Source organism: Chelonoidis abingdonii, chromosome 1 (genome assembly GCF_003597395.2).
Source record: "Chelonoidis abingdonii isolate Lonesome George chromosome 1, CheloAbing_2.0, whole genome shotgun sequence".
Taxonomy (NCBI): Eukaryota; Metazoa; Chordata; order Testudines; family Testudinidae; genus Chelonoidis; species Chelonoidis abingdonii.
The window spans coordinates 81,021,378-81,047,231 of NC_133769.1; the positions used below are offsets into that span (position 1 = coordinate 81,021,378).

General features: G+C 42.0%; 1 long non-coding RNA gene across 1 annotated transcript; it reads right to left on the reverse strand.

Moving 5' to 3' along the window:
* Positions 1-7: 7 nt before the first annotated feature.
* Positions 8-23,554, reverse strand: LOC142046959 (uncharacterized). The gene is made up of 3 exons (XR_012656045.1): positions 23,401-23,554; positions 20,226-20,337; positions 8-33 (listed from the first exon to the last, which is right to left on the reverse strand). It is a non-coding gene; the product is annotated as an uncharacterized LOC142046959 (long non-coding RNA).
* Between the last annotated feature and the right edge of the window lie 2,300 nt (positions 23,555-25,854).

Below are 25,854 nucleotides of genomic sequence, written 5' to 3' on the forward strand. Positions count from 1 at the left end.
AAGACTGGTTCTAAATGTTTGAACTATATATACCTGTGAATTTAATAAAAAGAATAGATTATTAAATTATACAAGAAAATGTAATTAGGAACGTTATTTGCTCATTTATCTATTTCACTTTATTTTCACATTAGGTTACAAGAAAACTCCTAACTCATCTTTTGGTTGGTTGTTTTAATTTGACTGTAGACTACCATGATAGTTATATTCTTCTCCTTATAAATAAAATGTCAGAGAGACACCATCAATATGTGGCGGTCCAAATTCTGATTTACATTAAGTTATGATAATCCACTTGACTCTGCCTTTCAGATTTTAAGTGTCTCTTTAAGATATGTTTCACTCAACTACTAAGAAACTACCGTGTGTGTGCTGAGTCTAGTGGCCTGCTAGGCAAGACTGAGAGCTTCTTAACAAGGCTTTGATCCCTAAGCCCTTTAGCACCCATCAACCCTTAACCAGAGGCTGGGGCTATGCAGGAAGACCAGGGCTTTCAAAAGGCTGCTCCTAAGCAACCAGAGAAGCTAGCGAAAAGGAGATGCTAGCCGGTGAGTTTCTCAAGGGAGTGTTCCAGGAGAAGGATGAGCAATTATGTGACCATTAGGGTAAGTTGGTTATCTGTAGTGTGTGTGTTTGTGGTGTGCTTGCTGCCTGATTGAAATATACCGTGTGGTCTATTTGTTTGGGAGACCGTGAGCTGACTGTGTGTGTGCTAGGCAAAGCTGAGAGCTTCTTAATGAGGCTTTAATCCCTAAGCCCTTTAGCACCCATCAGGAGCAGCTAACAGGGAATTTCGCAAGGGAGTTTAGAGGAGGGAGTGTGAGCCAGGAGGCTAGATACACTTAACATTCTTTAAACTTAAAGCCAGGCACCTCCTGATAAAAGTAAAACAACAAAGGAATGAGTTGCAGGAGTAAAAAGATAATGCAGGCAGAAGTCCAGCATCAGAGTGGGGGCTATCCAGTTTACTGCATCCAATGCAGCATGTATGATTACTTGCCCTGGCAGGTGGCATATGTGTACATTCGGTGCAATCAGAGATTGTGTACAGGCTTTGAAGACCTGAGTGGCTGAACTGGAGGAGATACGGGAGAAAGAGGTATATAGATGAGGCTATCCAGGACACAGCAGAACGGTACCACTCTGACAGCTTTGATGCTATTGAGAAGGATGAAAGTCTCAGGGAGGGAGACCATCCAACTGGAGCAGAGGGAAATGATCCCATAGTTGGGACCTTCCGTCCAGAAGAGGTCATTGTATCCTCTCGCACTGGGGATACCTCTCCAGGGGAGAAAATTCCAGTTATTAGGAAGAGACAGGTAATAGTTACAGAGGATTTGATCATTAGAAACATGGATAGCTGGGTTTCTGATGACCGGGAGAACCTCATAGTGACATGCCTGCCTGGTGCAAAGGTTGCGGATCTCTCAAGACATCTAGATAGACTTATTTGCAGTCCTGGGGAGGAACCGGTGACTGTGGTACATATAGGTATCAGTGACATAAGGAAGGATAGGACAGAGGTCCTGGAGGTCAAATTTAGGCTGCTAGGTAAGAGATTGAAGTCCAGGACCTCCATGGTAACATTCTATGAAAGGCTTCCAGTTCCACGCACAGGGCCAGTTAGACAGGCAGAACTGCAGGGTGGGTCACAATGTGAGGATGAGACGATGGTGTAGAGAGAAGGGATTTAGATTTATTAGGAACTGGGAAGACTTTTTGGAAATAGGGAGCTTATACAGGAAGGATGGCCTCTACCTAAGCCAAAATGGAACCAGATTGCTGGTCCTTAAAATTAAAAAGATCATAGAGCAGTTTTCAAACTAAGGACTGGGACAGAGCTGATAGGCGTAGAGGAGCATATGGTTTGGACAGTGACATCCCTTAGGAGAGGATCTATAAATGGAGATTCTCTATGTCCTACTAAGGAGGAGAGAATGGAAGATGATAAAATAAAGGTAGGATCTGAGGGAAAACAGTAAAATAAAAAAAGTCCCATTCAATTACATCATGGCAGACAGCTAAAACGTGACAAGTTTTTAAAGTGCTTATATACCAGTGCTAGAAGTCTAAATAATAAGATGGGTAAACTAGAGTGCCTCGTATTAAATGAGGACATTGATATAATAGGCATAATAGGAAACTTGGTGGAATGAGGATAAACCAGGGTATCAAATATACTGGAAGGACAGAACAGGTCGTGCTGGTGGGGCAGTGGCACTATATGTGAAAAAAAGTATAGACTCAAATGAAGTAAAACTCTTAAATGAATCCAGCTGTACCAAAGAATCTCTATGAAGACTAATTTTGTGCTCTAATAATAAAAATATAGCAGTAGCGATACATTACCAACCACCTGACCAGGTTGTGATCGTGACTGTGAAATGCTCAGGGAGATTAGAGAGGCTATTAAAATAAAAAAACTCAGTAATAATGGGGGATTTCAACTGTCCCCATATTGACTGGGTACATATCACCTCAGGACAGGATGCAGAGATAAAGTTTCTTGACACCTTAAATGACTGCTTCTTGGAGCAGCTAGCCCTGGAACCCACCAGAGGAGAGGCAATTCTTGCTTTAGTCCTTAGTGGAGCACAGAATCTGGTCCAAGAGGTGAATATAGCTGGACTTCTTGGTAATAGTGACCATAATATAATTAAATTTAACAAACCTGTGGTGGGGGAAACACCACTGTGGCCCAACACTGTAGTGTTTAATTTCAGAAAGGGGAGCTATACAAAAATGAGGAGGTTAGTTAAACAGAAATTAAAGGGCACCGTGCCAAAAGTGAAATCCCTGCAAGCTGCATGGAAACTTTTTAAAGACACCATCATAAGAGGCTCAACTTAAATGTATACCTTAAATTAAAAAAAAAACACATAGTAAGAGAACCAAAAAAGTGCCATCGTGGCTAAACAACTAAATAAAAGAGGCAGTGAAAGACAAAAAGACATCCTTTAAAAAGTGGAAGTTAAATCCTAGTGAGGAAAATACAAGGGAGCATAAACTCTGGCAAATGAAATGTAAAAATATAATTAAGATCAAAAAAGAATTTGAAGAACAGCTAGCCAAAGACTCATAAAGTAACAGCAAAAAAAAAAAAAAAGAACATCAGAAGCAGGAAGCTTGCTAAACAACCAGTGGGGCCACTGGGCAATTGAGATGCTAACAGAGCAGTCAAGGACAATAAGGTCATTGTGGAGAAACTAAATGAATTCTTTGCATCGGTCTTCACGGCTGAGGATATGAGGCAGATTCCCAAATCTGAGCCATTCTTTTTAGGTGATAAATCTGAGGTACTCCAGATTGAGGTGTCATTAGAGGATGTTTGGGAATAAATTGATAAACTAAACAGTAATAAGGCACCAGGACCAGATGATATTCACCCAAGAAGTCTGAAGGAATTCAAATGTGAAATTGCACAACTACTAACTAGTCTGTAACCTATCATTTAAATCAGCTTCTGTACCAAATGAGTGGATGATAGTTAATGTAACACCAATTTTTTTAAAGGGCTCCATAGGTGAACCCGGCAATTACAGGCCGGTAAGCCTGACTTGAGTACCAGGCAAACTGGTTGAAACTATATTAAAGAACAAAATTGTCAGACACATAGATGAACATAATTTGGGGAATAGTAGACATGGTTTTTGTAAAGGGAAATTATGCCTCAACAATCTACTAGACTTCTTTGAGGGGGTCAACAAGCATGTGGACAAAGGGGATTCAGTGGATGTAGTGTACTTAGATTTTCAGAAAGCCTTTGACAAGGTCCCTCACCAAAGGCTCTTAAGCAAAGTAAGCTGTCATGAAATAAGAGGGAAGGTCCTCTCACGGATTGGTAACTGGTTAAAAGATAGGAAACAAAAGGTAGAAAAAATGGTCAGTTTTCAGAATTGAGAGAGGTAAATAGTGGTGTCCGCCGGGATTTTGTACTGGGCCCAGTCCTATTAAACATATTCATAAATGATCTGGAAAAAAGGGGTAAACCGTGAGGTGGCAAAATTTGCAGATGATACAAAATTATCAAGATAGCTAAGTCCCAGACAGACTGCAAAGAGCTACAACAAGATCCCTCAAAACTGGGTGACAGGCAACAAAATGGCAGATGAAATTCCATGTTGATACATGCAAAGTAATGCACACTGGAAAACGTAAACCCAACTATACATTTAAAATGATGGGGTCTAAATTAGCTGTTACCACTCGAGAAAGAGATATTGGAATCATTGTGTATAGTTCTCTGAAAACATCCACTCAATGTGCAGCAGCAGTCAAAAAAGCAAACAGAATGTTGGGAATCATTAAGTGAAAGATAATAAGACAGAAAACATCATATTGGCTCTATATAAATCCATGGTATGCCCCATCTTGAATACTGCGTGCAGTGTGGTCGCCCCATCTCAAAAGAGATATATTGGAATTAGAAAAGTTTCAGAAAAGGGCAACAAAAATTATTAAGTGTATAGAACGACTTCCGTATGAGGAGAGATGAATAAAATGGAGAGTTTTCAGCTTGGAAAACTCGATAGAGTATATAAAATCATGACTGGTGTAGAGAAAGTAAATAAGGAAGTGTTATTTACTCCTTCTCATAACACAACAACTATTAAATTAATAGGCAGCAGGTTTAAAACAAACAAAAGGAAGTATTGTTTCACACAGCGCATGGTCAACCTGTGGAACTCTTTGCCAGAGGATGATGTGAAGGCCAAGACTATAACAGGGTTCAAAAAAGAACTAGATAAATTAATAGAGGATAGGTCCATCAATGGCTATTAGCCAGGATAGGCAGAGATGGTGTCCTTAGCATCTGTTTGCCGGAGGCTGGGAATGGGCAACAGGGGAAAGATCACTTGATGACTACCTGTTCTGTTTATTCGCTTAGGGGCACCTGGCACTGGCCACTATCGGAAGATAGGATACTGAGGTAGGTGGACCTTTGGTTTAACCCAGTATGGCCATTCTTATGTTCTTAAGAAATCTTTACAGACTAACTTTCCAACTGCTAATATTTTGATGTAGTCATACCTACATATATTGTACCATCTAGTACATGTCTAAAATAAAATTAAAAATCTCAGTTCAGAATTTCTATTTGACTTGTGGCTAAAAACTTGAAATTATTTTTTTATTTCTTTCTGGAATTTATTTATTAAGAATCTTAATGGGGGCAGCCTAAATTTTCTGAAATTGTTTCCTGAAACTCAGACATCAGTAAGATTTTCAAATTTAATATACAGAGAAATGCTGTTGCTTTAATAGTGTGGACAGCCTATATTGTGTGCATAACTATGCAGCACAAGAAATGTAAGAGCCCCCAAATACATTTTCAAGGTAGGGCTTTTCACTTCTTCAGAGTGAGCTGAAATGGTGCTTTAGATACAATTATTTTGGGGAAAGAGGATATCTGAACATAGGCTGAAATGTCTGACAACCTGTGTTTTTAAAAGCCCTTCCCTTTTGAACATATATATTTTAGCATAGACATAAAAAGAATATATAATTATGCTTTCTTTTAACACAATAAGCCATTTAAAAAGATATTTGGGCTTGCTTGCAACTGCTTATAAAGTATTGTAGATATATCTCAGTGGCTATCTGATTTCTGGGAAAGTGCTTTGGAAGGAATTTTTCACTATTCTCATAGGGTGACGTTCAGCCTACTGCAGAGGACTGGTATAAAGCCATCTGGACAGTTTAAACCCCTAACAGAGGTCTTATAATTCAGGCTTAAGTGATGTGGAGAGCTTGGTGCAGGCCCTCTGAAGTAAGTAAATGTACCCAAAAGGCCTAATTTTGAAGTCCCAATTGATGGGGAATCATGATTTACATGATGCATGAAAACTCCTCTAGGCTTTCAGAGTTTCTGTAGCAGCATTTGGCCTCTAGCAGTAGGGCTCCACTGGAGTCTTAATGCCAGATGACAGCAATGAAGGGAGTTATTTTGCCCCAGACCTCAGCCTGCAGCTAATCAAGAGGAATGTTTGCCGAAAAAGAACTGGATTCACTGTTAATGTAAGTGCTATCATCTTGAGTGGGGAAGCCTGCAAGATTAGAGAGAGATAATGTCATGGAAAGTGGTATGACCCAGGTGTCTCATCTCCTGCCTCTCAGAAATTTCCCATCCCTCTTCATCCATGGAGTCCAAAATGTAGGAGGGCTCCTGCATGCTTCAGAAGAGGAAGGATGAGCACATTAGCACATATCTTCATGAGTCCTGCCTCTTTGTGATTGCTACTTACATAGACTCCCTTCCTCTAATACGGTCATCCTGACTGGACGATTAGATTTTTTTTAAGAACAAGTTCCCATGTAGACAATTTTTTTTTCAAATAACAACTGAATAATATAAGACCCAATGCACTTATAACTGTACTGGCCATGTTAGTATAAAGGCAACACACAACATCATTAACTGTACCTGACAATTCATATAGGTTTGTGAATCCAAAAGAATGGGCCAAGGGAAATAAATGCAGCAATAGAAATCCAAAGCTCACTTCAGCAGAATTAGAAAATGCAGTTTCTCAATGAATCTAGGTCAATGTGTGCACTGCCTGCTTTGCTACCTGAGATGAACCTACTGCTATGAAACGGATGTTGACTCTTAAAGAGGTAAAACAAGAACGGGTCATACATATCTCTTTGCTATTATGGTACAAAGCAGCATTGCCAATGAAGTGCACAAATCTACCTTTATCATAGATTATGTAACAAAGCCAATGCTTTGGAAGAGAAATAAACAAAACCTATTTGTATGCTTGCCTTGATAGAAAAACATAAACACTTGTTAAGTAGAAAAAGGGAAAATAAAGAGTATTTGTTATCAAGTCTCTAGAGGATACTGTAGACTATAAATTGGCCTCAAAATGTCCTTTTAAATTAGCATTAATGAATATATTACTCTATATTCTAAGATTCACATCCTGACAGGGCACCCACCAGACTCCCATACACAAAACAAAAGTTTTCCACTCCTATTTTGGTTTCCCTAAAAGTGGCAGCAAGGTTGCTCTGCAGGCTTTCTGTGTCACATGCCCCAGAGGAGCATCCTGGAGCAGGGTCTTGAAGATACCATTGGTGCATGTATGCCTCCAGGCCTGAAATTGGCTCCCATGCACAATCCACATTACCCCTTTAATGTCTACTTTGGCAGAAATAATATGCAAATGGGTGACAAAAACTGTACATGGGGTGACTGCTGAGTAGAATATTTTCCACACTTTAAGGCCTTGGCTACACTCACACTTTACAGCGCTGCAAGTTTCGCGCTCAGGGGTGTGAAAAAACACCCCCCTCAGCGCTGCAAGATACAGCGCTGTAAAGCGTCAGTGTAATCAGGGTGGCAGCGCTGGGAGCGCGGCTCCCAGTGCTGCACGCTACACCCGTTAAGGATGTGGTTTACATGCAGCGCTGGGAGAGCTCTCTCCCAGCGCTGCCACTCTGACCACACTCACACTTCAAAGCGCTGCTGCGGCAGCACTTTGAAATTCGAAGTGTAACCATACCCTAAGTTAAGGGGCATTCTGGCATGTGTTGAACTAGAAATAGGGTCTACAGAGGCATCAATTCTGAAAAGTACTTAAGCTCATGATGAACTAGCAGCAAACGCAGCAAAGACTGGTGGGAGAGTGAGGTGTTATATAAAGGGAAAAGTGGGAAGAAACAGTGTCACACTTTTTGTTGTTTATCTCTGTATGTTTGTTTATCTTCCCTTTTAGGGACAGGGTGTGTCTTCTTTTCCAGTCGTTATTCCAAACTTCAGCAACCCAAAGACCCCCATTTTGACTTTTTAAATTTTCACAGACTCCCCATCAACCTCCTGCTCAGCTCCAGACCCTTCCCCCCACTCCACCCCACCCCCAAGGTGCACCCCACCCCACCTCTTCTCGCCTCTGCTCCACTCCTCCCCCTCCTCTTCCCTGCCTCTTTCCATTCCCTCCCACAAGCGCGCCTCATCCCCTCTCCTCCCCCTCCCTCTCAGCGCATCCTGCATGCTGGGGAACAGCTGTTCAGCGGCACACAGGAGGCACTCGGAGGGAGGGGAAGGAGTTGATCAGTGGGGCTGGCAGCCCCCAGACATGATTCCACCCCCTCCTCCAAGCGCGCCTTGTCCCTGCTCCTCCTCCTCCCTCCCAGTATCTCCTGCACACTGCTGAACTACTGTTGCCCAGCATGCAGAAAGTGTTTAGGAGGGAGGAGGAAGAGTTGATCAGTGGGGCCCATGGAGTACCCTTGCAGACCCCCAGGTATCTGCAGACCCCAGTTTGACAAATTCTATTGTGTGTACAGTACCCAGCACAAAGGGGTCCCAACATGACTGGAATCTTTAGGTGCTCTTAGGATATAAATAATGAATAATAATAATATTTTAAGTACATGAGTCATCCCATTGAAGCCACAATCATTAGAGACACAGGTGTTTCTACTGATTTTTCAGCAGTATACCTTTGAACTATATTTTTAGCTTCCAGAGAATGAAATAGACTTCTTAAACAAGACTTTCAATTTTAAAATGTAACCTATAAGAGTAATTTCTTCTAGAAATAAATGTGAATGATGGAACAAGCAATCTTTCTCAGGGACTAAAAAGCTAGAATAGAATTATTTTCATAAACCTCTGGCAACTGTATGGAAGAGAAATTAAAAATAACAAAAACAGTGCTAAGTATCATTGCCCCTTCTAGTCCATTTCACTACTTCATTGAATGACCAACATGTCATATTCAAAATGTTCAGAATTCTCAGATGCTTGTAGCTTCTACAGGTTCCCAGATTAGATTTTCCTTACCTCTTAAGCCTTCAGGGAAATTTTTGCTAATATGTAACCTAATTCAATCTTCTCAAATTAGATCATGACCACATGTTTAACTGTTATCTTGTAATGAAAGCAAAATAATTCCCAGCCTCACTATCTTGGCTCCACATAAATTAGCCTATAATTTAAATTAATCTCTCAAAAACTTTTAATTTTAAGGAACAAATCTGAAGAGGAAAATACATATATGTTCATTTCTGAAGTATCTGAAGTATTTCTATGCACTGTTGGGGCATATAGGAATTATGACAGGTCCTAGCTTCTGCTACTTCTTTCTTTTATTATTATTATTTCTTGTGTTTCTGCTCTTATACAGATAGCAACGGGAATGCTTTTTCCATATATGCTATGTTCAGTCCAAGATCAATATAATCAAGTTGCCAGCCACATTTGCCCTTACATAATTTCACATTCACCCCATATATCTCATTGTAAACTATGCATTATTTCTTCCCTTTTTAAAACAACCTGAATTATTGCCTCGTTTCCTCAGCAACTTACTGTCCACTTAAGCAAACAGACAGAGCATTATATACGACATAACTAATTTTCTAAAGAAAAATCAGATTATCCCCAATGATTTATGTGATTTATTCCAGAATGGATCATTTAGGAGAGAACATATGCCAAGAATGTTACCTGTCACAACAGAACAAATATTATGGTAAATCATGTCCCGGACCCTCTGTCAAGTTAGATTTTCTTTCACCAAGCAGTTAGGTTCCCAACAAAAACAGAGAAAGTTGTAGCATAATGTGATATGTATTGTAGCACATCCCTAAGGCGAAAGGCATACGACAACCAGCAATAACATGCCACAGCAAAAAAGATGGGGTGTCTTTTCTCTTTACGTATCTGAGACAATAGGCATTTATAAGTAAATGCTACCACCCCTTCACATTTTGTATGAGCCATTTCCATTCTGTTCTGTCTGTTTTAAATCAAAATGGGAGTCTTTGGTTTGCTAAAGTTTGAGAACTGCTGGAATAGAAGAAAGACCCTGTCCCTAAAATAATAAAATAAAACAAAGAATACTTTAAACCAGTGATTTTCATAAGGCTGAATACAAAGAACCTGTGTGTTGTACTAAGTGTTGGGCTTTTATTATCTGGAGTCCTGGATGTAGCCAAAACTACTAAGCACTCTGACATGAGTTTTACTAGATTCTGAGGCCAGAAGGGAACATTGTGATCATCTAGTCTGACCTCCTGAGTAACACTGGCCTTCTGTTTACTTGGAGTGGGTTGGTTACTGATTAGGATGTAGTGATATGGCAAAATACAAAATGTGGCTCCTGATAGACAAGCAAACGGGGAGAGGGCTACTTCAGTGGTTTGAGCATTGGCCTACTAAACCCAGGGTTGTCTGCTCAATCCTTGAGGGGGGAATTTGGGGATTGGTCCTGCTTTGAGCAGGGGGTTGGACTAGATGATCTCTTGAGGTCCCTTTCAACCTAAACAATCAATGAAACAGGGAACATGGTGTTACCAATCCCACCCCTATGGTAATTTCCTTGGGATGGTACTGTAAGTGCTGTGGTACTGCATCCCATATTCTTGAGAGTGATATGATTATGGCATAACTATGATGTATTTTATGCAAGATCAGATCATGTGAGGTATCTTTGGAAAGGTTATGATTTACTGAATGTGATTATCCTATTTGTATGCATGTATCATTTTTGTATCTGAAGTTAGGAATATTGTCTATGTATCTATTACAAATGTGTTTATACACGGGGAACGCCCACCAGGCAGAATTCACTCAGTCTAGATGGCTAGCTGGGAAGGACCCATTCAAAGTTAATGAACCATTAGGAAGAATGATAGGCCTTAGGAAAAGCTTATCTCCCACCTTGGAGCCTTTCTGGAGACACTGTAAACAGCCTCTGAATCATGGCTGCCAGGACCCTACAGAGACAGGTGACCAGGTCACCTGGTACTGGACTCCATCTTGGAATACCAATGATTTTCCACTGACTTACATGGGAAATAAGCGTGGATAAAAAGACTTCCCACCATTTGCAAAAGCTATTTAAGGGAGGGGAGTGACATCATCTTCACCAACTCCCCACCCCAAAGAGACTCTTGGAAACACCCGAGGAACAAGGACTGAACTTGGGAGAAGTGCTAGACCCAGGCTAAAAGTGATTTTTAGCCTGTGAAAGAAACACCTGGGGTTTCTGAGCTTCAAGCAAGTGCAGCTAGTCCCTGAAGAATCTCTGCAGCCTGCTTGTTTCAACACTTAGAGAGAGAATTTGCTACTCATATCTAATCTCTTTAGTATATTAAGCTTAGGTTGTGTTTTTGTTTATTTGCTAAGTAATATGCTTTGATCTGTTTGTATCCCTTATAATCACTTAAAATCTATCCTTTGTAGTTAATGAACTTATTTTATGTTTTAATCCAAACCAATGTGTGTTTGACTAAGGTGTCTGGCGAAAAATCTCAGCTTGGTTACCACAAGTGTGCACGGTCCTCTTCATATTGAAGGAGAGGTGGACTGGGTGTTAAACCCATATTCTGGCCAGATTTGACCGAGGAGGGATGATACTGCTCTGGGGTCCTAGGCTGGAGGTTACAGTGCCTGTGTGTGACTGCAGTCAGGTGTATCCCTATTTGTGTGAATGCTGGTGAAAGTGCAAGCTTGGAGGGCTTTGCAACTTGTCACAGAAACACAGTGTGAGAGAGAGAGAGCCCAGGCGGGTGGGTCAGAGGGCTCAGTGGTATTCCAGTTCCAGGTGGCACCCCAGGGGGAACCCATCACAGGTGCCTACACTAGAAATGGACTGTGTTTGCATTATATATTGGAAATAAATCTCACAGGCTTATTTTTGGTTTATGATCCAAGTAGTGAACTCCTGAGTTTGGTATTACTGCCAGATAATCTGCTGTGTTGCCACATTAGGACCATTCCTGGCTACCTTCTAAGCAGGCTGATGAAGTCATATAGTACTGACTGATAGGCAAATTTAGACCATGTCACTTATATGTGTCCACTCTACTTCTCTTATCTCACATTAGGGGGAAAAACACTTCCCCACTAATAATACCATTACAAATGTAGTTAGGAGCTAATGACGTTCCAACACAAGGTACTATAATAGATTCAGCATTTCCCTGTAATCATTTTAAATCCTTCACCAAACCACATTGCTTTTGGGGTACATACTACCAAAAATGCAGATTTGGGAATAAGCATTTTTTGGTGTGTAAACAAAATAGCATCAGCTCCAGATCACTGCATGAAAGCTGAGGGAACCCTTGTCTGGCCAAATGCAGAAGACCTAACTGAGCACTGGCAAGTAGCGAGTTCATGCCCTGCTCAGACCTACAGGTGCAAAGGGAAAGTACTGCGGCAGGGCTGGGGACTTGAGGCCCCACTAGAGAACATCTAGGACACTCTATACAAGTAGCTTGCAGTGTCACACACAGTTGCTATATGGCTGGGTTTCAACCATAGGTTGAGGTTGTTGTTTTACTCCCTTCTTACTGACTATTTGCTTCCAAAAATCTGTGTGACACAAACCACAAGAATAAAGCCTTGGGGAGAAAATCATTGTTAGTGAAAGGCTTTGTGGTGTTGCTGGACTATGAGGCCTACTCCACCAGTTCCTACCTCCTACTATATTAATTATTCAATAGCCTGGAGTTACACATTTATAGATTTAGGACAAAATCGAGCCTTAAATATGTTCATCATTCTGAAGTTTTCCTAATAGGACAGTCACTTCATAACCCCAGATTAGTCTTGTGGCAACCTCTGCAGTTTCTTGAAGGCTTAAAAGATACTAAATGGCAACAAAAAAGTTTTTGCAGTGCAATTCAAAAGCAATAAAAAAGCAAACTTTAGTTCTAATATAAAACTAGCTATTAAAATATTTCAACTCAGTGCAAGTTTAAAGGGACAATTTAAAATCTTGTATATTTTAAAAAATCACTGGCTCTACTATTAATAAAACCTTCCCACTGAAAGGATATCTAAAGTCTAATTTTCTCATCATTAATGCTGTTTGTCTAACTTGATCTGGACAATGAAAATAAACTAGTCAGTTTAATTTTTGTTTCTAGTCAGTTTTACATGCTCATTTTCATACACAGGCTGTTGTTGCATCGTTTAGCTTGGAAACGCTACAATAGAGGACTTTTTCTTTTTTTTAAATGGGAAAAGAATTTTTGCTTTGGAATTTAACAGCAACAGAAAACCACAGAAACTCCCTCCCCCCACCCCACGCCCTTTTGCTGTGTAAATCCCTGTTTTTAAAAATCTAAATTTGATCTTAAATCGACTGGACAAGTGGCCTTTGATGTCTCAGAGAACTTAACAGAACGGAAATTGCTGGTATAGGTGATGTGTGACCCAGTGAAAAATATTTTAGAACAAAATACACAAATAGGAACATGTTAATAGTAATTAATAATCTGAACTAGCACAATCAGAATTCTTTGGAAATCCCTTCACCAATCATTTATACGCAAGTCTTCTAAATTAAAACAATACCCAGCTAGCAACTGACTAATGATTATCATCTCTTAGACATGTTTTAAATTGGTTAAATTAAAATGTTGCCTTTTCTTTCTACTACTGAAATATCAAAACCAAGAGAATCATGTTGACATTTGCATCATCCAAACTATGGGCCCAATCTTTCTCCTGGAGAAGAGAGTGGGAGCTTTATTATTTACTACAATCAAGGCATAATGGGTATGTCTACACATCCCGTGGCAGCAAGATTCCCAGCTCAGGTTGACAGACTCAGGCTCACAGGGCTCACACTACTTTGCTAAAAATAGCTGTGTAGGTGTTGTGGTTAAGCTGAAGCCTAGGCTCTAAAGCCAAGCAGTGGGCCCTTGAGGAAGTGGGCCTCAGAGCCTGAGCACCAGTCCAAGCCACACTTTCAAAGCATTGGCTAAACAGCAGTTTTTAGAGTGCAAGCATGATCCCTGCGACATGAAGTCCATCGACCTGGCCTGGAACCTCGTTGCTGCAGGCTGTATAGACATACCCAATAAGTCTAAATTCAGAAAAGAAAGTAACCTGCTTAGATTTTATCTACGTTAGGTACTTATATGACCCCCTATCACCAGAGTATCAGAGCCCCTCACAATGTTTAATGTACTTATCCTCACAACCCCCTTGTGAGGTAGTGTGTACTATTATTAATATCTTTTTTTAAGATGGGGAACTGAGGCACAGAGACGCTAAGGCCCTGAAGCAGAATTCTTAAACTATGAAGGGAAACGCATTTCTCAGCAGTGGGGCCTGATCTCTGAATATGCTCAAGACCTGATACCTATCAGACCCCACAGCAGGAAAGCCAGATGCAGGCCGCTCATAGGTAGAGGAGGCAACATGGGACTCACGGAAATGTAGGACAACTGAGAAGTATCAAGCATGAACTGGAGGCAGGGAGATGGTTTCAGCTGCTAGAGCATTGGCTATTAAATAGGCCAAACTACAGAAGAGGATTCATGGCTGAAGATCCCTAGCACAGGGAGGCATGAACCAGATCAGACACTTAGATGCCTAAGCCTCTCTCCTAAGCATTTTACTCCTGGCTATCTTAGACAGCTCCTAGCTCAGCTGATCCCTTTTTAGGCACCTGACTCTCCCCATGCATTGAATGGGGAGGTTGAGTGTCTAGCTTTAGGCTGAAAATTCCCCTAGCCAGCAGGCTGCTTAGAGGTTAGTCATTGCAATGCTGAGTGGAGCAGTGCCTAAGTGACTTGCCCAAGGTCACATAGGAAGTCTGTGGAAGAGTAGGGAATTGAACCCAGGTTTCCTAACTACTAAGTTAGTAACCTAACCACCAGACCTCTCACATTACTGTAAGCTTGTTAATGACCGAAGCAATACTAATACCTTCAGTGGGGAATTTAAGCTTGAATGTACTCCTTAATTGTCTTATCTTCACGGTATACAGAGTCACAACTTTTCTTTCAAGTTCACAGCCACATTCAGAAAAGCTGGCACAGGCAGATGGGAAGTATAACTCTGGACCAGTCAAGCATATTGCCTCTGATGAAAAATTCATCCCTTACTAAAGCCAATGACAGACCCAGTGGAATAGAGCCACATTCCATAATGGTGGTAAAGGTGGATGAGCCATGACCATGGATGTGTGTACCGTATAGGACACAAGAAGAGCTAGATTTTCATAGTGGTCTTCCACATGCTCAGAAACCGACCACCTGAAAACTGTCCAGACCTATGTGACCTGGCAAATAACATGGCTGCAGGGAAGGCCAGGGCTGGCTCTGACCCCTCCATCCCCGTCCCTTCTGCCCAAGGCCGCGCCCCTTCCGGGGGCCAGAGTCGGCCCCAACCCAGCCCCATACCGGTTAAGTCCCTATTTCTACTTTCACCAGATCTGGGAACTTCACTACACAATACATGGTGTGACACCATCAACTGTGGTCACTCTGGCTGGCACAACAGTCCTTGGTAGACTACAGACATTTAATGATGATGACAAGCAGATGGAGTTTGTCAGGAGGCGGAGAGGAGTTCAAATTTCCAATCAGACACCTAGGAACTTCACCAGTGGGAGAATCTGAATAGATACATTCTCTAAGTAGCCTGGCTGGACAGCTTTTTCCTGCTGGTCCTGCCCATTTAGGGAGGGTTCACTGCCATCCATTCCTGTTCTCTCATTAAGAGTTGTAGCAGCTTTGCACTGTCTTCCACCATACCAGAGACCATCACCAATATTTAAATCCTTTTTTTTTAATTTAAACTTGAATCTGACTCAACAATCCTTTTCAGGCTTACCCAGTAAGATGTATATATTAATATATGAGTGCAACTGACTGGATATAGACTGTTTTCCAAGAGCAGTCAATTATGTAGTATGAATAAATAATTAAAAAGTGATGATGCTGGAGACTTTTACAATCAGTAGGGAAAAAACATTCACAAAACATCTGTAGTATTGCATACAAATTTGAAAGTAAAATGAACATAGTTGACCCAGAAATCCTATAGCTATAATCACAGTATCAGCCTATATGCAAATATATATGTAAGGCAATTTTAGTTTATAAAGTACAGTACAATATTATTACACTGATTGATGTAACTCAACAGCAAAGAGCCATAGCAAAGATCTATTTTGACATAAAGTAAAACATAATTGTTTTCAGATTCATAGCTTTCAAACATATTATCATCTGAAAACATATAGATCCCAACATGCCTTTAATGGAAGGTGTATTGTAATGTATTTTATTTCTTTTTCATTTTATGTTTATACATTTTATTTTGTATTTAATCAAAATTAAAAGCATTTATCAAAAAGAAAGTGAAAGAGCCTAAACACACTAATTAATACATTATATTTATTTGGTTTTGGCCCTCATTGGGACATTTACGTAAAGGAAACAAAGACAAAATGAAGACATCACTTTTTAAAGCTTTATAAAAGACTAGCAATAAACATCAAATAGAACAGAATTTCTTTTGTTTGTTTGAAAAGTCTCACTTAATCATAATATAATATACTATACTTACACATTCAAAATAGAAAAAAAGGAAAATGGAATCGATTTCCTTTTAAATTCAAGATTACTCTTTAAGAGGAGTAAGAGATTCATTCTCTTAGAGCTCAGTATTCCTTTCAGGGGTAGCTCTGTTCATAACTTTGCAGAGTTAGGGAAAGGCGGAATGCATGGTGTGAAAAGGTATATGGAGTTCATGCCATATTCTCCTAACTTTGTGAAGAAGATGCCAGAACAGTTTAAAGTCCAGTCTGCAAGGTGTTAAGCGCCTTCTTCTCCCATTCACAAAATGTCCCATTGAATCCAGTGAAGGATAGTGTAGTTCTGCAGATAAGATATTGGACTAGTCGTCAAGATTCTATCCTCACTCTGCAACTGAGTGGCTTTCTGACCTCAGTCAAGTCACATCTCCATGCTTCAGTTTTCCCATCTGTAAAATGATGATGATACTTACCCACCCCTGAGATTTATGTGCAAAAAGCTCTGAGCAAAGGAACCTTGCAGGAGTCAATCCAAATATAGAGCAGGACAGTGGAAGCTGATGCTGGGAGAGGAAAAGAAAAAGAGCAGGAGCAGAGGGCCTTGCTGAACTGAGAAGAAGTGGACCTATGCTGCTGATAGGACCTGGGGGAAGATCTGAAAGACATCAGTTCTGACTGGGAAATAGGAATGGGAGGGGAAAGGTAGCAGGATTGATCAAGTTTTGGAGGCAGACTGTGACTGTGAAGAATGGCTAAAGCTGGTGAAGACCTGTTTGCATGCAACTAATTACATAAAGGAAGAGCTACACTACATTACAGTACTCTGTTTAGTAGACATTGAACTACTGCTGCAATGCAGCAGCATATTCCTTGCAAGTATCCAGAGTCTGCACTGTCTTCTTCCTGCCAAGTCAAGCTCATTGCTACCCTTCTGCACACTACAAGATGGAAAAGTAGAGGAGTGGCCATTATGTTGCTCCTCAGTAGGAGCTGCATGTTATAGCATTTTGTCCTAGTTAATTAATGTAGACATGCATACCAAAAATTTAATACAAGTTTCCCATCATAAAACTGTTATACAAGTGTTCATAAAACTGTTAAGAAATTTTAATCTATTAGGAAAACATGGCGTTCTCAGTTTCATCCATATTGTCTCTAAGGCTAGACTCCAAACAATTATCAACCAGTGTGGTAGAAACAGATGAAGACTCAAGCTGCATCTGACTTGATCTTTCCCTTATGAAAGATGTGAACTCATCCATATAAAGAGGGACTCAGTTCTATGTGTTCCCTTGTGATTCTACCTGAGATACGCAGGAATAAAACAGAAAATGTAACGTTACAATTTTGCTTATAGGCTCAGAAATGAACCTTTGGTTTGGAGGCATGAGAAATAATGAGTATCTCCCTCTTAAATACCCCCACCCCAATTAAATATTTTGACCCAGGCAAAATAATTTAAAGACTCGGGACCAAATTTACCACTCATGTAAGTAGGTGCATATCTGCTGACTTCAGTGAAGTTATGTTTGCTTATTTTAACAGTGAATATAGCCCTCAATTCCTAATAAATGTTCTTCCTGGGATCTCTCTTAGAACAAGGATTTCTTTCACAATCTCAAATACAGGCCAAATAAGTCCTTCATTTCTCCCTCTTGTTCTCTCATCAGAACACTCAGGTCCATTGGAGGATTCTTTCTGTAATTATTAGGCAAACAATATGGCTTAGCTAGAGGTTGAAACTATTCTTCACAGAATCATCAGACTTCAGTAAATATTTGTTGATAGTTGGTTCATTAACTCAATGGCAACTTTCTCCTTGCAAATCAGTGGCACAGCAGGGACTTATATTTGGGCATCTCCAATTGGACACCTGGAAAATATCTAAGATTATTTTATTTTGGAATTCTTGAGTGCCATTTTTGTTCTGCATTTGTAGGTTGTCTCTAATAATCATCTCAACTGTGGCCTGAACAGATCATAATTTTATCTCTTGTTCCTCTAATCTTCTCAGCAGATTCTATAGACTTCTCAACACTTGTCACTGTGACAGGCAGAGATGGTGTGTAGTGCCCCCTTCAGGGCCTCTCCCCACCTTAGTCTGCAAAGTTCTTAACTGGCTTGCTGGTTCCTGAGTAGTCAATATTTTCTCCTGACCCTTGGAGGACTGGCTTGTTGATCGCCTGTTCTTAGAAGATTTTCCTTGGGCTAGGAGTTTTGGGCACTGATGCCTGCAGCAGGGGGCAGAGAAGTTCTAATAGACCCCATCACACACCTCCGCCCCGCAGAATGGGCCTATTGGCCCAATCTCCCTCCTCTGCAATAATGCCACCCTCCCAGAAAAAGAAATCTGCATTCTGATGCTGTGAACCTGGCTGGTGTACACAAAAGGCACAGGGTTCTAACTCCAGATACCACCAAGTAATATGAGAGTTAGTGTCTTTCATTGACTGCCACCATTTGAGGGGGTGCCTTCTGGGTTCCATTGGGAGGGTACCCCTCATTTTGGGACTTCTCTGGGAGCCCCCTGGGCCTTTTCTAGTACCTCAAGTTGACTCTTCAGGAGGTTGGGGCCAGACTTCACCCGACAAGGCCCATTCACTCTGGCTGGACCAACCTGCTGCCATAAAGTCCTATGTGAGTTGAACTGTCACCGTGCTGAGATTGTATCAGCGTATCCAGGTTTGGATGGCAGTTGGCAGAATATCTAGGTACTGTTCGAGCATCACCTCTAGAATCTTGGCTGGAAAGTGGGATGCCAGCTGGAGCTGGTGGGCAGCTTAGTCTTTTAGCCGCTAGGCCACAGCCTGGGGTTTTACCCCTGGCGGGAAATATTCTGTCTAGAATCGTCTTTGGCAATACCCCTCATTGGTCGAGACAGTAGCTTTCAGGGTATCAGAATCCTTTGCAGCTTCATCATCTAAGGACAGGTAGGCCGCCTGGGCTTCAAGGGGCTAGTCGTGTGGCCTATGTGGCCTTCTCCCACTGTGTGGCAGCGCCTATCAGCTCAAACATAACAAGATATGTCTCAGGGTTAGCAGCAGGTCCCAATTTGGAAAGGACAACACTGGGGCTGTCTGAGTCACTTCAGAGTGGGAGCAGCTGGTGATCCATTCCAGTATTGCCCCCTAAAACTGCTGCTGCCATTATTGCTTGCTTGCTGCTATTGGGTGGCTCGCCAAGTCTCCCGCTGCCCTTCCGAAAAAGCCACTGGGCCTCTGCCTGGACCTGCTGCTGCTGAGCTAGGAGTTGTATGATCTTCTCCATGGTTCCCCTTTACTAAAAAAGTCAATCCCACTTCGGGGTCCAAGTTGTGGCAGGCAAGGCTGCATGTGGTACGGGAGCTGCTCCATGCCTTGGTCTGAAAAGTTGGCCACCTACTTAGGGCTGTAAGCTTGACATCAAGCTCTAAACAAAAATAGCAACTCAAGATTTGTCTGTCTGCGCCTTTAAACAACGAGGGGGGAAATTCTTTCAAAATGCAAATGCTTAGTTGCAGTGCTTAAGGCAAGCCCTTGGGCTGGTTTCCCAGTTAGCCCTGATGAGCTCCTCCTCTGTCACAATGTCACCCAGCTCTGCCCCTGAGCAAAAGCAGGCTAGCCTTCTTAACTGGTCTGCTGGTTCCTGATCGGTATTTCCTCCTGGTCCTTTTAGGCCTCTGGAGAACTGTCCTATTGGTTACCCAATCTGCGTGGATTTTCATTGGGTTGAGAATGTTACGGCTCTGCACCTATGTCCCTGCCTTTGAGCATGTGCACTGCTGCCTCATTCTAGACATCCAGATGCTTAAGCCCCAGTGTGATACACCAACTGAGGGAAGACAGGCCTCTTCCACTTCACTCACCTGTGGGGGCGACCCTGTAGGTGTGCAGTTCCACACAAGATGACTTCCCTCATAACTTTTAGCCCAGTGTTTAGAGTACTCACCTGAGATGTGGCACACCAAGTACAGTGTGTTCTGCTGCTATTTGGTGGTGTGGGCCCAGGTCTTTGGAATGTTGGTGTTCAGTTATTATTATGGCAGGTTGCTAAATTTTCCCTGAGGAATAGAAGTGAAAAAGGGAAAAGGAGTTAAATCTGCATGAAATTTCAAAGGACAAAAGAAAAATGTACTTCTCTAGCTGGGTGTTTCTCCATGCAAAACTTCAAAGGCCGGCTGCAAACAGTGGATGTGTTAGCATTTCTAAAAAAAGATCACAAGAATCTTTTTATAATAGAAGCTACTAGGCAATGCAAATATAGTGATTGTTACCAACTCTGCCTATAAGGACCAAAAGTGCTAAAAGCTTGCATTAAGTAAAGCAGTTTTGTCGGCCATCTTAATTTACTCAACTGTAAGTAATTTCACAATAGATTTTATAGAACTTAATATTTAATTGGTGAAAAGTTCAGATATTCTTTTGTATTAGAGAGGATTAAAATGAAAAATGTAGTAAGTGGAGAGAAAATAGTCTCTGTAAGTAACCAAAAATAATTTAACAACTTCAGGGAACTACAAAGCTGCCAAATCACTTGCCTGAAAAATTGCTCCTGATCCTTAAGTCATGAGATAATTACCAAAAGAAGAAGATGACAAAGAGAAATCTGATAGGAAGAAACATGAAGGAACATAATATACTTTAATATTAAAAGATTCCAACACTTTTAAATAATTTAAAATACAGAGAACACAAATTCAGACAGGAAATAAGGCGTATTTTTTTTTAAAATGAGAGTAAGTAACCATTTGAACAACTTATCAAGGTTTGTGGTGAATTATCCATTAACAAGAATTTTTAAATCAATACTGGTTATTTTTCTAAAAGGAATTATTTTGGAGGAAGTTCTATGATTTATGTTATACAGTAGGTCAGACTGGATGGTCACAATTGTCCCTTCTAGCCTTCGAATCTATGACTCAATGAATCAGCTGTATTCTGAAAAAATAACTTGGAATTGCATCAGCAACTTCTTAATTCCGCTGTTGGTGGCACATCTGAATTTCTATGAGGGGACCCAATTCTGGATTCTAAGACCAAAATCAACAGGAAGGCTCCCCTCTCCTTGTACTTGGAGTGTAATATTCATCTCCCAAGGAGTTCTGTGTGTGTAAGGAGCTGTTTATTTAATAGCTCCTATGTATAAATTCAATCATTCAATAATGGCAAAGACGTCCAAAATGGAGAAATCCTGATTTGGGTTTTCTAACATTTAGTTAACTAAATTTTCATTTTAATGCAGAAAATAGCAATACAAATGGTTGTCTGGTAAGTAAGTTGCAACATACAAGGATTTGGGGAAAATTTTGTCATTTTTATCAAAGGGAGAAAGTTGTCTGGAGAGAACATATCTGAGTGCACAAGCATAATGGCTGATGTAACACCTGACTCTTATGAAATCACTAGTACTAATTTATTCATTTTTGAGGGAAAAAGAAATTGGGAGAAACCAGCATCTTTATCCTCTATTAAAAATAATAATTGCTTCTTAAGAGGAGGACTGTGTTTTGAAAATAGTTAGGGTCACTTATAAACCAATGCTACTACAATCACTGTGATTGATATGTAGCAAATACTAAATACCAGATAGTCTAAAATGGCTGATCCACATGGTAATATAAAACTTTGACTGCAAAATTTAACAAATAAAATTAAATTTTGTGCAATGGAAATCTACATTCCTTTGCATCCCTAAGGGCAGGGAGACAATGATACCTTTTAAAAATCCTATGTGCTTCCTCAACCAAAACAAAGTACTGTATGGCAGAGAAATGCTGAACCTCTGCATGGCTGGCAGTTCATTCTTATACTAGCAACAGCCAAAGGAAAATATTACAGGAGCACATAGGCAATGAGGAGGATTATAAAAGGAATCCAGTAGCGCAGAGCCCAACCACAGCATGAAAATTACAGGCGTGAATCTCTCCTCTCTCTGAGATACATTGTTGTACGTGTGCTGGGGAGAGGGGATGAGCCTTAAAATGCGGGAGGGCGAAAAAACCAAAGACCAAACAAGACTGGGGAGAGATCCTCATTAACATACCCACCCAAACATGGCTGACATCACAGGAGACCAGCCTTGTGTGCCCCCCCACCCCCAAGTTACTCCAGCCAGACTGAGATTCGGAAGGCATGGGAGAAGGAGGAATACGCACTGGCCATGGCCATTGGATACACAGAATGAGACACACAGAATGAGACAGCATCCGGATCTCTTCCTCCCTACCACCGCTAAAATGATCTTAGATCCCGGCCCTTAGCCCCCGCCTCCAAAATAATATGACAGTAGCCTCATCCGAGCAGATCCTGCCTTCTGAGGATATTTCCCTAAACCTCGCATCCATTCGCCGCCCTCCAATTAAAGCGAGAGAGAGAGAGATGCAGATTGGGAACCGCTACAGGCGCAACCGGCGCTATTCATCCTCTTTCATCCCCTACATAGCTTAAACGATTAAGATCAGGCAGTTCCCGCGGAGCCACCGAAATAGCTAAATCCAGAAAGGCAGATCTCCAGATTAAATGCTCCCTTCCGTGTGCTGCAGACACGCAGGCAACCAAGGCGTTTTACACAACCCGAGGGACCTGAATGAAAAGCTTTTGATCTACACAAGGAAAGGAACTCCCCGCCAAAAGAGAAAGAAAACCCAACCCCACCGAATCAGAGCACACGGCGCCTCTTGCCATCTGGCCAGACTATTGTTTCCCCAAGGACAAACACGCTTCCCTCGGAACAGGCGATATTCAGTCTAGCAAAGAGAATCTCCCAGGGATTGATGTGACAATGCCCCTGGCTTCTGCGAGAGGGGAAACACCGGGTGGAGAGAAACCACTTCCCCTCAGCACCCAGCACACACGGATAAGCGGGGGCAGGGGGACTCTCTTTACACCCCCAGCGTGAGTTCTCTGGTGCCCATTACTGGTACTAGCCTACCAGGCAAACCGTGCCCCCGGTGATGTGTTTCTTTCCATCCCGCCAGATCACGACCCACACAAGATGGCTTGGGAACACTAAAGCCTGGAGCATCCAGTGGGGACTCCTCCTGATTCCTCTCTCCCCTTCCCACACATCCCCACACCCTCCCCAGACATGCCCCCTTGCCCGGCGATGCGGCCGCCTTACCTACCTTTCTTTGGGGCGTCCCGCGTGGCGAGGCCCTGCAGCGGAGGCTGGCTTCGCCCTGTGTGCTTGGCGTGAATGAATGAGCGTGTTTGTCGTAAGGTTTGTGTGTGAGATGCAGGCGCACATGTGCCCAGCCCTCTATGCAGCGGCGGCTTAAAGGCGGACACAAAAAAAAAAAAAAAAAGAAAGAAACACGAGGGGGGGAGCGGCGCCGGTGGAAAGAGGGTAGGCAGGGCTGAGCAGGGGGAGCCGCGCCTCCCTTGACGCAGAGGAAACTCTGCAACACCCGCCCGCAGTTGCATCCTTGCTCAGCCAGTGATGGGTGTGGGGCCGGGGGCCCAGTGTTTCATTCCACACGCGCGCCGCTGCCTGGTGGTCCTTCGCCCTGTTTGTTTAAGGCTCTGCTGTTTGTGTTCAAGAACTATCAGCAGCCCCCAGCTGGCCCCACCCTGTCTCCAGCGCTGGAACGGCCCATGGCATCTGCAGTATGCTCCTTGCCCTGCCTCACAAAGGCAAGAAGCGCCTTTTTCCACCCTCTTGCCCTCCGCTACCACCACTGCACGCCTAATGCACACATGCAAGGTACCTGTCTGCCTAAGGGTTATGGGAAAGCCAAGCAGTTATGGCTCTTACCATGCCCTTGGGGCAGGCCCAGCGCTTCCACTGCAGTTGAGCAGGATGGAGAGTTAGAATCTATAAGGCAACGGATGGGAGGGGTGTGTGCATTTTTGTGTGTTTTGTGGTTGACATGCTGATATAGGAAGGGGAGAGGGCACAGGGGTGAGGAGCTAAAAAGTATATGGAAGGGAAAGAGGATATGGAGGAGCTGAGCTGGGTGGTGGGAGAGCCCAGAGGCAGGTGAGGAGCCCAGCTGTATTTTGAAGAATTGGATTGGATGTAGGGTGGAGGTGAGGAGTTGTGCTGGGAGTTGGGGGCAGGGCAGTTAATGAAGGAGTGAGGAAGAAGAGCTTTCTGAGGGATAGGAGAGTGGGAAGATGGAAGAGTGGAGGTGAGGAGGTGATTTGGGAAATTAGTGAGATGAGGGCCTGGGAATGGGGATCTGATCATACATTTGAAAAATTGAGATCAGGAGTAACAATGTATGAGTCCTGCAGCCGCATTGTGGATGACTTCTAAAAGGACTGCAAAATGTTGGAGGGGAGATATTTCCCTGTGCAACCTTAATTCGTTCCTCTTGTGCATATGCATTATAATACAGTTTTTAATTATATTATCACATACTGTTTTTCCCACAAGACCCTTTGCTTCATTCAGCACACAGGACAGACAGTGGTCACTTAATGAGCAGCTTTGGAATATTTTGTTTTTTCATCTCTGTTCAATGTGTTGTTCTGGACCTTATCTACTGCACACTATTCAAACTCTGCTATGAAGATCAAATTATTAATTTCCTCTTGGCTTTCAATGGTGTTTATTAGTATAGTATCTGAGTGCTCCACAGTTAATTTATCTTCACAACACCCCGTAAAGTGATGGGGTGGTATCCCCATTTTACAGATGGGGAGCTGAGGCACAGAGAGATTAAGGTAAATTTATCCACTAATTTTGGGTGTGCAATTTGAGACACCTAATACATGGTTTTTTCTGAGTACTTAGCATCATATAGCACTTTGAAGCACAGCTGTCAGTGACTGTAGTGGCATTTATGAGTACTCAGCACTTCTGCAAATGCAGCAAGTCACACCTCAGGAACTCCAGTCAGGCATCCAGAAAATGAGGAGCACATAGCTAGTGACCACCTCTGAAACATTTGCGTTAAATGATTTGTTTAACATGACACAGGAATTTTGTGGCAGAGGTAGGGATAGAATCCAGTTCTCCAGGGCAGCAGCCCACTGCTTTAGCCATGAAACCATCCTTTCTCTTCCTTTCAGCCCTGCCTCATTCACTACACAACCTTCAATTTCTGCAACAAATGAGGGAGACAACCTCCTTTATTACATAATTCCGATTCATCCTTGCAGCAAGACCATTCCATACACTGAATAAGACAGGAGTCCTGTGGAAAAAAATCATATGTGATCATATTATTAAAGACTGTATCACAAGACATAAACACAAATACAGACAACTTTAAATCTAGCATTTCCTAACTTTTGAGTGCTTGACTGTGCAACCTTAATTGTGTTTTTATTAGTTTTTTCTGTGTAATTTACTAGGTTTTTAGAAAATCATATTGAAAAAATTGAAATTCCATTGTGTGGCATCATATTGACACCCGCATCAGCAGGATTGGAAACTTTAGATTCACCACATATACCTCTGCACTTGAGCTAACTGAGCAACGAATAGCAATGGTATGTTATCATCCTTTACCTGGACTAGCACTAGTGGGGAGTGAGACACATACTTTGCCAGTAGGTTTCACTGACAGTGGAGGAATGATGAGACTCAAGAATCTTGGGTTCCATTCCAAGCTTTGGAGTGAAATGTGTTC